This window comes from Panthera onca, chromosome C1 (genome assembly GCF_046562875.1).
Source record: "Panthera onca isolate mPanOnc1 chromosome C1, mPanOnc1 haplotype 2, whole genome shotgun sequence".
NCBI classification, from domain to species: domain Eukaryota; kingdom Metazoa; phylum Chordata; class Mammalia; order Carnivora; family Felidae; genus Panthera; species Panthera onca.
Genome location: NC_138346.1, coordinates 163,013,207 through 163,027,444, shown reverse-complemented (window position 1 = coordinate 163,027,444; position 14,238 = coordinate 163,013,207). Strand labels below are relative to the sequence as shown.

The window sequence follows — 14,238 nt, the reverse complement described above, 5'->3', positions numbered from 1 at the left end:
TATCAATTTTCCCAATAATATACTTTATAGCTGTATTTTTCCCTCTGACACAGACCTGGAATCATTTTTTTTCTTTAAGAAGTCTAGTTCCTTTTAATGCAAATGATAAGTAGAAATCAAGACATAGGCATTAGGTATGCTCATTGCTAATGCTGTCATAACTTTTAGATAATCTCAGTGGACATATCTAGTACATGTACATGTACATACACATATATGGTTATATCTATAATCACTTCTAAATGTGTTTAGCTAGGTAGGTAGATATTAAAAATCATGAGTTTATATTAATACTTTCTATTTCAATCCAATACAAATGTTTCTTCTTTCCACATATATAGCTTCCCCCTAAAATACTAGTCCCATTACTTTCAATATATTTACTCATATGTTTAAGCAAGTTTTAATATTGCTAACCCATAGTATTGCAAAAAGCCAACCTACTAACTGAAGTTCAATATTTGTTTAAAGTTTTTAAAGGTAAAATTTCATGCAACAAAATGGATAACTCTTAAATGTACAACTTGATAACTTTTGACAAATGTTTACATCTGTGTAACCTGCAACCCGTCTAGTTCTGGTAAGTATGGAACAGAACCAGCTATGAAAAAGAAGTCCTCAAGAACATATGCAAGGAGGTGATTATAATGACTGACCAGAGAATTTTATTTATTTATTTATTTATTTATTTATTTATTTATTTTAAGATTTTATTTTTAAGTAATCTCTGCATCCAACATAGGGCTCAAACTCACAATCGCAAGATCAAGAGTTGCATGCTCTACTGACTGAGCCAGCCAGGCGCTCCCCCAGAGAATTTTAGTGAGGTGAGGAGAGGAGCTAAGGACAAGGGGACTGAAATGGATAGGAGATGGAATTAGTGGATTTTGAGATTCATGCGGGGTTGAAGGGTTATATGGGACATTTTCTTTTGCTGTGTCTGTCATGTCTCTGTGACAACACAGTGATTGACACAATAGATGTTCATTGTCAAATGTGAAAATACATTGAGAATTCATTTGCTTTTGAATAATCTTAATGGTTTCTTTTCCCTGGGAACAGCTTTCCTTTTCAAGGCCACTTGTAGATTGGTGCCTGCACTTATAACTTGCTTTCTACCTTTGCTAATCTTAATACGAATGTGTGAAATAAAAGAGAGAACACAAAACCTGTCTTACGGTTATTATTATTTAGTTTAGACGGCAATTCAGCATTTCCAAGAAAGATGCCTTTCAGCTTTACAATTTTAACGAACAAATGCATCACCTTCTAATGAGAGACTTTTGGTCCTGAAACTCATCTGAAACGTTATAGAGTCCATTTAAAATTTTGTATTCTAAAATAATTATAGTAAGTTATAAAAATACCTCTAAGAATGTGGTGTGAAAGAAAACTATGTTTTCTTCTTCTGTCTTGCTTAATAGTTGATAGCATTAAATTTTCTATTTTAAAAAGGAAAAAAAAAAGATGTCAAAATCTCCTTATGAAGCCGACAGATTTAACTCCAAAATTTCCATATAGGTTATTTATTTTTAGACTTCAGCTGATAGAAAACATCTGTTTTGCTGCAACTTTAATATAACCTAAAAATGCATATGTTCATCATCTTTGTCTCATTTATGTAATTTATATCACCTATATGAAAAACCCTTCCCAAATAATCCATGACTTGAGGTACTATAAGTAGAAGTAAATGGTCACTTGCAACGCATAAATTCAATCTACAGTTTACTGACCATAGTTTCAGCTGATGTATTCTCTTTATTGCTTTATTAAATGAGATTTTATATTTGTACTATAATATGCATAGATTAAAGATAGCCATCAAAAACAGTGAATGGTGCAAGAATAGCTGGTATATTTTCATAGCAGACTTTAAATTCTGTGACCTTAGGAGTTTATTGAATCTCTTTATAGTTCACATCTCAGTTGGCTAAATGGGGTGATGGAGGCAGTGACCTGATCTGTTTAGTCTAGAGATTTATACGAATTACAGATTCTTTTTTGGGTTTCTTTTTTTTTTTCTTTTTTTTTTTGGTGCAACATGGTTTTTGGTCATTTCATTGCTCTTTAGTATCACCTTTAGAAAGTATATAGAAAAAGAGCACAAAGGTAAAATAAATGTATCATTTTTAAATTTTATGTCTCAAATGTACCAGTAATTACAACTGAATAGACCGAAAGGTTTAAAATAATCACTTTTTTCCCCTGACAGACTTTCTAAAATTCTACTATTCTCTAAAGCCTCTTCTCTGTGGGTATAGTTCTCTATTATTTTTCCCCCATTCTGGGCTTAGATTTCCTCATCTGTAAAAAGGGGTGGTTTACTACGGTGCCCCATCTAGCTACAAATAAGCAATGTATCTAAAGCACCCTACTCAGTGTGGCTTGAGATTTAAAGGTCTGTTGAACACTCTGGGAGACAGCTTTGGGCAAGATCAGTCTCCTGAAGGATATTCAAGGGTTGCTCATGAGGAGGGGAGTCAGGGAGTGCGAGACTCACTTTTCAATGTGCTTCTTGGTTGTTTCAGTGTTTAGCTACATACTAGTTTTAAACATGGCTTACAAAACAAGAAGCAACCCCACTGCCACAGGTCTGACCTGCCTGGGAATCTCTTTATTCAGGTATCCCTGAAACCCATTATTATGCAGACCCCCGAATTGGGTGGACTGTCTCTCCGCCAGAATTTGGAGAGATCAAGGAGGCACTGATTGATCTTCCCCACCATGGAAAATTACCACTCTGGGTAAGTCCAGGATTTTCACTGGTAAATTCACCTCCTCCCCCTTACCCTCCCTCCTTTTGACAGGTAAACTGAGTCCCAAAGAGGCATGACACCATACCCTAGTCCAGGGGCACGCTCTATAGTTCTTCTATTGTTAATAAATACATTCAACACTGAACTTCAGCAAAGAAAGGGGTGAAAAATAGTGAGGATGTGGAGGTAGGAAGCTAGGTTTACCAGTGACTTTGGGTAAGTTTATTTAATCTTTTTGAATCTCAGATTTCTTACCTGTATTTGGGGTCAACAAAATCTACCTTGAAAAGATTGTAATGAGAATTAGAACTACAGTGTAAAGACTTTAGTATTACTGGGGAAAGAGAAGGGACATCATAGGACATCTTTACCATTATGTCCTGGAGTCAGGGAGCCTGTGTCCTATCTCTGACTGTTTAAGTGGACGTTGCCAACTTTTGCTTTTTCAGGAGTAAAAGTGAAATAATACCTGTTTTTGTTTTTTCACAGTTACTAATAGAACAAAAAAGTAATGAAATTACCTTTTTTATTGTAAAATGTTATAGAAACAAGTGAAATTAATGTTTACTAAACTGCTACTGGAGTTTTGAAATTATTAGTTTATTTTTCATATTTGAATAGAGTTGCTTAGGTTGAAATTTTAAATTTTTTTTTTAACGTTTATTTATTTTTGAGACAGAGAGAGACAGAGTATGAATGGGGGAGGGGCAGAGAGAGAGGGAGACACAGAGTCGGAAGCAGGCTCCAGGCTCTGAGCCATCAGCCCAGAGCCTGACGCGGGGCTCGAACTCACGGACCGCGAGATCGTGACCTGAGCTGAAGTCGGATGCTTAACCGACTGAGCCACCCAGGCGCCCCAGGTTGAAATTTTAAAGAAATTACTAGATGTCAAACATACAGTCGGATGAGCAGTCTTTATGTTATTCTCCTTTGCTTCTCATGTCGCTGATAAGCAGCACCACCAGGGCTGACCTGAGGCAGAAATGAGACCATGTGGTCTTGGCTGCTGTCCCTGGTGTGCCTCAAGACACCTGCGGGGTGAGATTCCCTATTCTCATGCTGAATTTCATCCTCTTGCTCATTGTCTCCATAAGTTACTTCTTAGAAAAGCAAAGAAACTAAATAATTAAGTTTGAGCATTAAAAAAAAAATGAATCGCAATAAAAATGTCCTTTTAAAACTTTTTAGAGCATGATCATGAATATGGTCACTTTTTGTGATAAATACTAGAGAGACTTACCTATTTATTCCCATATTCCATTCAGTATCTTTAAGAAGCCTAGTCTGTTATATTTTTATTAGTTTCTTTTCTTCAATTTATTTGTCAATGGCTTTACATGTGTGTTTAGAAATTATGTGACTTTATTTTAATCGATTTCGTGAAGCTTTGCGTCTGTGACAAGATTTGCAATTGCACTTGGCACTGTATTTACTTGGCATTATATTGGCATTAGACTTCACAATATCTGGCAATCAGCAAGAAACAGATAAAACATTATACGTAATGGGAGAAAATAGAAGCTAGTGATTAACTCATCAGTGAACATGTATGTGTTATTAAGACTTTTGCATCACTATACAATCTGCACTAGTATTATTATTCTCATTTCACACAGGAAGAAACTGAGGCTTGGCCTTGTTAAACTCACCTATAATATAAAGTTAGTTTTGTAAGTGACATAGTCAAGAATTGAACGTACATCTGACTTTCAGGGCCCTAATAACATTATAGTAAACGATAAAGAACTTCAATTTGGTTATGTGTTTTTAAGGAAAAGCAAAGCAAAGAAACAAGGTGAAGGTCAATAAAAACTGTTAAAAACTGTTAATTAAATACACAATTGTGTGATCTAGACGATTAATTTTGTGTGAATTCAGAAAAGGATATAGGTTCATAGAATTAGAGAAGATGGGGAATATAGAGATAATTTAGTAATGTCCAAGGCAAGAAAATTGATTGTCCCAAACCACATAATCTGTCAATGACAGGGATGGGTTTTAAAACTACAATCCCTTGCTTTTTCCAAGATAAATTTGTGTCAAAGTAAAAAAACAAACAAAACAAAACAAAAAACATTATATCTTAATTGTGAGATCTGAACTTAAAAATTTTTTAAATATTTATTTATTTATTGGGAGAGAGAGAGAGTGAGAGCACATGTGAGCAGGGGAGGAGCAGAGAGAGAGGGAGACAGAAGATCTGAAGCGGGCTCTGCACTGACAACAGAGAGCCCACAGAGAACCCGCAAACCATCAGATCATGACTTGAGCCAAAGGCAGATGCTTAACTGACTGAGCCACCCAAGCACCCCAGATTCAAAATTTTTAATAACATCCATCATGAAGTTAGCCAAAACTGGAGAAACTTGATATTACAGTGACACAGAAGAGATGGAGAAAAATATTAGAATGATCCAGCCATTCAACCTGTCTAGATGGAAGCTTTAATGTATATCAGACACTGTTGGGTCCTGTGGTTGCGGAATTAATGAGTAGCTCCCAGTCTGTTAGGAAACCAAGAAACATCTACCAACAAGGATAATATAATGTAATAAGGGCAATTTGAAAGGTAAATCACAAAATGCTGTGGGCACAAAATGAGTGGGGAGGAATTAATTCAGCCTGAGAGATTTCTATCGATTCTGCTGTGGTGCTCCACAGAAGAGATGAGATTTGAGTCATCTAAGGGGCTGAAGGCTGTGCCAATCAGAAAGAACAGCAAAGGTATAAGATGTCATACAGAAAAGTGTGTTAAAAAAAATAGCAAGAGATTCAACGAGGCTCTAAATATTTATCTAAGAGCCCCAGAAATGTATTTTGAAGAATGCTTAGCTTGTGAAAATTGCCGAACCATTCTGTTCAGAAATGTTTTGCTAATTTCAAATTTTTCTTAATTTTGCAAAAATCCTTTAGCATACTTTCCCACTCTTCTGGTATCAGCATTAGCAGCCTCACCATTGACATTTACATTTTAATAATTGTCAAAAGATGTAAGTGTTGACCACCTGTAACTAAGCACAAACTCTCATCACATTGGCTATATTTTGCCTATATGTCTTTGAAAAAATGTCTAGACTTTGTCAGACTATTTGTGTTTCAGTTATGAATGGAATTCAATAAAAGGGTAACAAACTCAAATGGCATTGACTAAATGTGAACTAATGCAATGAGAGTCTTTCCAGTTCCATAAGCAAAAATATCTTCCCCTTATGGTATTTGCTCTTTGCAGTATGTTCTCCTCTCAGAAGAGTTACCACTCATAAAACTTATTGTTTTTTTTTTCCTACATAAAGCAAAACTTTCTCATCCTTAACATTTTTTTTAATGCCTCAGTGGAATTCTTTGGCTAAGTTCAAGTTTGCATGAGGTTGGAGGGCATCTATATTATAACAGCTTCCATGTCTGTTTCCTTCCTCCTTCCTCCCAGCTCTGAATAGATGGGATCTTGAGGGAAGGGATGAAATCTCACTCATTTAGTATTTTCAGTATCTGGCACTTGGTAGATATTCTATCAGTGAGAAATAGATGAATGAGAATAAGTGAATGAAACTGGTGAAAGCCCCATTGATCTGAGAATTATGAATCTGGTAAGGAGTAAAATTTAGTTGTCTAAGAAAAGAGATTACCTGAGGAAACCTGGGTGGCTCAGTCGTTTGAGCATCTGACTTCAGCTCAGGTCATAATCTCACCACTGTGTGTTTGAGCCCCATGTCAGGCTCTGTGCTGACAGCTCAGAGCCTGAAACCTGCTTCAGATTCTGTGTCTCCTCCTCTCTCTGTCCCTCCCCTGCTCTCTCTTTCTTTCTTAAAAAAAACAAATAATTAAAAAAATTTTTTTTAAAGAGAAAAGAGATTACCTGAAATACTGGGATTTTATGGAGCCAAAAATAACCCTCCCCTTTTTACCAATTCCTGAGTTTGTAAAGTTAGACACATAAAATATATGGACATTTCTTTAAGTAAGTTATGCTACTGATACTGTTTAAAGATCATGACCTAAGTCATGACTTAAGTCATCATTTACAATCAAAATAGTTTTCCAATACTTTATCCCCGGGTTGCATAAACTTATCTCCCAAGTTACCTGCATGGCTGACACCACAGGGCCCTCCCAAAGGAGAGTCTCTTTACCACTTGACAGAGAGGAAATCAGAAGATATTTGTTCATGCTAGAAATATTAATCATACACCTGTTATGCACTAGGCAATAGAGATATAATGTTGAATAATTTCTGTGGTCACAATGTTGGACTGAAGTGAACAGGTTATTTCAATATAGCATAATGGTGAGCAATAGGGAACTAAGGGAGGACAGGAGGACCCCAAAGCCTGGACTTAGAAAACTCCAGGAATGTTTTCTATGGGATATCTAAGATGTGGCTTGAGGGAAGAGTAATAATAGCTCTCTAGTACAAAAGGAGTGTTGCAGACCCCCCTCCCCCCAAAAAAAAAGTATCTGAAACATAAAGAACATTTTAAAAGTAATTGGTGGGTAGAATAAGAATGGACAGAGAGATATAGAGAAGGAAGAAAGAAGAGAAAAGGAGAATGAAAACAAGGCAAGAACAGTTGGTAGAGGACAGTTCAGGGGGGCTTTGCAAGCAATTTTAGGTACTTTCCATTAGAATCTTTCCTAAATGGAATAATAGTTAACTGAATGGTTTCCAGCTAGAGAATGACATGTGACAATCGCCACTTTGTGAAATATGTTAAGAAAGATGGCAGGAGGACCATTTGGGAAACTTGAACATCAGTAGAGGCAGGAAGGTTGGAGAGAAGTAGACAGATTTAAGGAGCATATAGGATGCAACATCAGGAAGAATTATGGCAAGTTAGTTGAAGAAGAAGTCAAGCCTGATGCCACTGATCTCTCGCTTAAGTGGAAAGATGGTTTGTCATTCTCTAATCAAAGTAAGATGGGGGGGATGGAGGGGTGTGATTTAGGGTGATGATAATGAATTCAAATTTAGATTGATGAGTTTGGGGTGTTTGGGGGTCATTATTATAGCCACATCCAGTTGGCAGTGGGCTATATAGAAAAAATGAAACACAAATATACTCTGGGCTGGAGACAAAGATTTGAAGAACATTAACAAGATGACAGGTTGATCCAGGTGTTGACATTGCAAAATCTAAAATAGAAGAGATACTGAAAAACTGAAATTGTCTACTGAAAGTTAACACGATATAAAAATGATTTTGAAAAACAGATTCTTGGGGCGCCTGGGTGGCTCGGTCAGTTGGGCGTCCGACTTCGGCTCAGGTCATGATCTCACGGTCCGTGAGTTCGAGCCCCGCGTCAGGCATTGTGCTGACAGCTCAGAGTCTGGAGCCTGTTTTGGATTCTGTGTCTCCCTCTCTCTCTGCCCCTCCCCTGTTCATGCTCTGTCTCTTTCTGTCTCAAAAATAAATAAACGTTAAAAAAAATTAAAAAAAAAAAAAAGAACAGATTATTTGAGGAGTGGTTATTACAAAAGCTTCAAGTATTCCCCTTGGGCTGTTATAGAGCAATCTATCCACAAAAGTATATTTAGTACATAATATGAACTACAGTTGCATCTAATTGCCATGGATTTACTTGCTAATGGTGGCTTTTGTTTGTTTTCTCAGTTACAACTGGAAATTCTCCCCCATGTTCATCTTTGCCCAGTATATGATTTGGAACAGCTCAATACAATTAGCAATTTCAGTTCAGAACATTGCCAGTATTGGAAAAGCAAAGTGTGACATGTCCTACAAATTAAAATGCACTGCCAAGTATCTTCAGGGTTCCTTGGCTCTGTATGATTAGCTCCCCCATTCATCATGTGTTCATGCAGAATTTTACCATGCCGTCTTGAGAGAATACAGGTGCCCAAAATTCAAGATGTAACTGAGTTAGAGGATTCTATTGCTGGAAGAAAACTTAGAATCTACTAAAGCCAACCTCATTCAAGAATCATGGAAAAATCTTTAAGTCTATTTAGGGCAGTTTTCAACTGTGGGTTAAGATCCATTAGTGGGTTATGAAATCACTTTGGTAGGTTACTACTTGATTGTTTTAAAAACTGAAATAGAATAAAATAGACTAGAATAGAAAATACCAAAGCATATCACACAAAGAACAAGTAAATATTGTTTTGTAGAAATAAAAGCATGGATAGGAATAGAAAAGAAAGGCATTTTAGTGACTATAACAACATGGATAAATGTGGGAAAGTAACAAAAAATAAGGAATGTGCAGGATTATCAAATAGTTCATGATGGTTATTGCTGAATATAAATGTAGATGACTTATGAGAGAAAAAACTGGACCATTACTAGAGCCTATATTGCACTGGGTCATGAGAAACAACTGGGGAATTAATATGTTATTCAGGAGGCAACAGAGAATCATGGAAGTTTTCTGAGCAGTGAATCAACATGATAGAAAGTGTAATTCTAGAACTGTATGGAAGGTCATCTTGTACAGAGATCAGGTAGCATTTGTAGTAATAATCCAGACATAAGGAACTCAAAATCTATGTGTGTCAAATTTCTTCCTGACTCAGGGATTTCCACAGGATGTTTCTTTTGCCTGGATGCTCTCTACCACAGCTGCTACCACCTTATGCTTAAGCTATTTACTTCTAGGTTTTCATATATCAGTGAAATTTCCTCTCTGAGGGAAACTTTCTGACCTTCAACACTAGGTTAAGATACATATCACACTTACAATCAAATAATTAATGTGCTATTATTTAGTGTCTGTACCATCTGCAAGAATGTAAGCAGAGGGACTCCATAGCAGAGGGACTTTGTCTTGTTAAAGCAGTATTCTCAGCAGAGTGGTGCCTTTTAAACTGTTGATTACTGATAACTTTCTGTTGAATAAATGAAACAATGTTGATAGTAACTACAGAAAGAAAATTAAATGCAGAAGACATTGTAAAGGAAAACCCAGCAGGACTTAGGGATTCATTAGATAATTGAGCAAGGAAAAGGAAAGAACCAAAGATTGTCATTCTTTCTCTCAACAAACATTTGTCCCATATACTGTGTTAGACTTTAGGAAAATGGAGATGAATAAGACATAGTTTCATGGGCAAAAATCAGAGCAGGGGTGTCTGGGTGGCTCAGATGCCTGAATGGCTTAAGTGTCCAATCTTTATCTCAACTCAGGTCTTGACCTCAGGGTTGTGAGTTCAAGCCCCATGTTGGGCTCCACACTGGGCAGACAGCCACTTGAAAAAAATAAAAATTAAAAATTTAAAAAAAAATTAAAGCAAACTTTTGCATAACACTTACTCTATGGCAGACACTGTTCAAAGCACTTGAGGCACATTAACCTGAAAACAACTTCACAAGACTAAATTCACTCTGATAAGTGGCAGAGCTAGGATTCAGTTCCAGTTTCTTAATTACCCTGCTGTACTGCTGCTTCAGCCTGAAGCAAGGAACACAGACAGGTAAACAGATGGTCACAAAACGACATCATAATATACGCACACACATGGTCCAGGAAGTAGCCCAAAGAAGAAAGTGGTTATCTATCTAAAAGGGAGGGTCCAGGAAAGGCTCAATGAGGGGAAGTGACATGAAACTGAGTTTAGGGGGATTAAATTGGAGTTTTCCATGTGGGAAACATGATGGGGAGACCACTCTAGATGACAGCTTTTCAAGGCAGGAAAGTATGAAATAACATGATGTTTAGGAGGGCCTACAATAAGTTTGGAATTCCTGGAAAATTCCTTGAAGCAGAGGACAGCAAATGGTGCTAAAGAGGTTAGAAGGAGAGATTTGTCTACCACCCTAAGGAGCTGAGACCTGATTCTGAAGGCTGTAGGAAACACAGAAGCATTGTAAGCAGGAGGAGTGGATGGTATATAATACAAGATCAGACTTGCTTATTAGAAATATCGTGAAGCAGAAAAACTGAGGGGTAAGCTAGAAGCAGAAAGACCGATTAGGAGACCACTGCAATCAGCCAGGTAAGAGATTATGGGACTAATATAAGGCAGTAATAGTGGACACAAAAAGAAAAGGATGTATGAATTCTGCAGAGCTTGGAAAGGCACTGGATGTTGGGAAAAGAAAAGAAGAAAATAAGGTCTTTTCAAGGTTCTTGACTTACACCAGAAAACTAAAGAGTGGATGGGACAACCAACCAAGGGAGAGGATCTCAGACATTCAAGGTGGTGGATTCCATTTGCAGCTCATGTCATTAGGAATAGTCTGACTTTCTAGGTAAAAAGGAATGCACTCAGTAATGTGGGGTCTCCATTAAATAAAATGTTTGAAGTTCACAGTGGACACCATGGGTGTGAATAAAGTCATTGAGAAAGAACAAAGCAAAGAGTTGTGTGCTGAGCACAGAACCTTGAGGGATTGGTCACAGCAGGGTGAGAAGAAGGGGAGCCAGGGAAGTAAAGTAAACATGACCAGAGAGGCAGGAAGACATTCAGCCAGTGCATCACACATTCCAGAAACAACCTCCCCATGGACTACCATCTGGCAAATTCCTGCTTGTGTGTTCTTTCATTTCATGCTCACGTCGTGTTTCCTACTTGGAAAGGCTTCCTTGATTGCCTCTTTCAATATAAATCCTTCTGTTCTTTGCTACCAACTGCTACTTGTGTATAATTTGCTCTTTATAGAAACTATCCCTTCATATTTCTGTCTGAATTTGTCTTAATGCTTGACTGTAAGCATCCTGAGGACTAGAATAATATTGAATCCATTGCCTACAGAAGATGCTTAATAAATGTTTGTTGAATGGAACAGTTTGGGAAACACTGAGTACCATTTAGATTCCCTCAGAATGGGCCAGTAGAAAATCTATCTAACTGTATTCCCATTCGATGTTCCTAATTACAATTACTCGCAGTTCTCCAAGTAACCCCTGTTGATCTCTGTTCCTAGAAAACTCATCTCATATTAATTGCCTAATGAAGTCCTACTAATCTTTCAGAGCCCAATCACATCTTCCAGGAGGCCTTTGTCACTGCCAACCCAGACATCAAACCACCATCAAAGCCCCCAGACCCAAAAGTTAATCATCTCTCTTCTGTAGGAACTCTGTTTTATGTAGTTTGTGATTCCACATTTTTTTTTTTTTGCCCTGACTCTGCACTATGATTCTGATGTGTTCATCTCTGTGTCCCACATCGTAAACTTTGAGTTTCTTCAGTGGAAAACCAATGTCTTGAAGATCTGGGGCTCCAGCAGCTATCACAGAAGCCAGCACATGGTGATGGGTACTTGGGAAATGGGTCAGGAATTGGATGGTTCACAAGCTTATGGCCATCATGTGGGCCACCACTAGAGGGCACTAGCAGCTCAATCAAGCTGGCAGTACTTAAGGTGTTCCCATAGGCTGAGACTCCAGGACAGGGCCCTTTGTGAAGGCACCAGACTCAAACTTGGACTTTTTTATTTCACCCTGGCAACAGGACGAAGGTGGTTGCGCTTATTTCTGCCTCAGTGTCTCTGTTCTGAATAGCTTATTGGGTTTCTAGTTACCTTTTCATCCTCCATGCTCTCTCACATACATGTGTTCTCCTTACCTCATCAGGTATGTCTAAGGAACAACTCTATTCACATCACCTCTTTTTAGCATATTGTTCAAAGCCCTGTGCAGTTGCCCAACCTGCCTTTGCAATTGTATGTCTGCCACTGGTCCTGATCCTCCCTCATCCTACAAAAGCTCAAGAAATGTTTTTTGAACTGTAAAGTAATGGTTTTTCCACCAGGGCCCATTAAGTCACAGACCAGAGACGAGTGATTAGTTCCAAATGATCTGGGGAGGATAGAGGCACACAAAAATGAATAGACAGTGAGGTCAAGCTAAGATTTCTAACATAAATGCACACCTGATTACCTAGTAGCTGGAGCCTTATCTGACCTGAAACTGGCTCTACTCTTAAGTCCCTGTGTGGAGTCATTCAATTTTTAAGGTGCTATTTTAGTTTATCAAAAATTAAATATGCTCTCTACTCCCATGTTCCATTGGAGAAGTATACCTGTCATATTAAGATACTTCTATCAAGTTCCACAGCCTTCTTGCTAAAAGTTTGTCACAGTTAGTTACTCAGAGAATTATAAATATCTGTAGCCTCTGATGTGGTTGTGTTGGAGGAAGGGAGGGGAAAAAATGAAGAGGAGAAGGGTAGCAGTTGACTTTTGAAAAGCCATTGCCATATTAAGTATTTTGAATTGCTTCGATTGTTCTTTTCCATGGGTTTGAAGTTTATTGGACATGCTGCTATGAGTGGGTATGGCCTCATGTTGGTAAAGTTGTGAGGAATGGTTGTTTTTCTTGGCCATGTGTTCATATTGTTTTTCCAGCAAGGGATAGTGTATTTCTCTTGAAGAACTATTAATAACTTGTTTTCATCTTGTGAACAGTGTGCCTAACCGATGGTGCTTCCCTCTTTGCAATAGTTGTGTTTGTACAATGGCTGAAAGCTTTGTGTCTCACTTCTGATGGACTCATTTTTCAAACTGAATAAAAATAACAACCATTATTGAATACTTATTATGTTCCAGGCACCGAACCTTATGTGCACTTAATCCTCACTGCTTATAGTAATTTATAAATTAAGTTCTACTGTTATCTCCATTTTACAGATGGAGAAAACTGAGACTTGGAGAAATTGAGTAAAGTGCCCAAGGGTTACCCAGCCCTAGTTCTATGTGATGCCAAAGTTTGCATGGCAGGTATGACACCCAGATCACAAATACAGATACATATAAAATACCTCATTTGTTTATTTTTATAAAATTAACCCAAATTGTTCTCTAAGCTTGTTTTGCCAGGGTGGTAGAAAATTCAATTCGAGTCACTACTGGAACACACCATACCATGAAGCTGTGCTGCGTGGTCCTAGAGTTAGTTGTAGTTAGTACTACATCATCTGAGATACAGTCATTTGTCTACTTACTGAGTCCCAGTGTGATCTTCACTGTTCCAGACTAGAATCCAATCCTTCTGATCTGGCCATTCTCTTGCTCCATCTCACATTTGAGGCATCAAAGGGTATCTTTGGAGTTTGGAAGTTTGGAATCTGGTGCCCAGGGTGCCATGTTCGTGGTACATCGAAGAGACATTCCTACTGCCATGGGCCACCTCCCTGGAATGCTATTTTTGCTACTGAACAATGTGTGGGTCTTGACTTTGACCTCTTCCTGAGTTTCTCAAAATCCTGTCTACTGTCATCTTCAGGGTAATAGTAGCATAATTTCTTGAACAAGCTCTCACTTCACATCACAAAGAGCCCTTTACTTTAAGCATCTTCTGTTTTCCACTGTGAAAAAATACCAGAGGCTAAGAAATAACAAATGTTTAGCTGTGAGGTAGGAAAATATAGGAAGAATAAAGGTAAGCTAATATTCCCATAAATTGTTCTGCCACATGTGTTTTGTTTTGTTTTTTTTTTTTTTAGGTTTTTCAGATGGGTTAGTCTGAATGGGTGTGGGTTTGCTGATAAGGTATAATGAGTTTTGATGACTGTGTCTTTTCC

The 14,238-nt window shown here is 37.8% G+C and overlaps 1 protein-coding gene and 1 long non-coding RNA gene across 11 annotated transcripts in view; one reads left to right on the top strand and one right to left on the bottom strand.

Moving 5' to 3' along the window:
- PTGER3 (prostaglandin E receptor 3) overlaps window positions 1-14,238 on the bottom strand; it is a 178,954-nt gene that overhangs the window by 6,853 nt on the left and 157,863 nt on the right. The window lies entirely within an intron of this gene.
- LOC132672857 (uncharacterized) overlaps window positions 1-14,238 on the top strand; it is a 119,925-nt gene that overhangs the window by 100,328 nt on the left and 5,359 nt on the right. For 5 of the 7 annotated variants that reach the window (XR_013557544.2, XR_013557547.2, XR_014138099.1 and 2 more), the window contains one exon: window positions 2,626-2,747. The exons of 1 other annotated variant lie outside the window; for it this stretch is intronic. This is a non-coding gene — a long non-coding RNA (uncharacterized LOC132672857). Of the gene's footprint in view, window positions 1-2,625; window positions 2,748-8,368; window positions 13,543-14,238 lie in introns of those variants that run through there. One more of the 7 variants, XR_013557549.2, reaches the window with a different exon arrangement.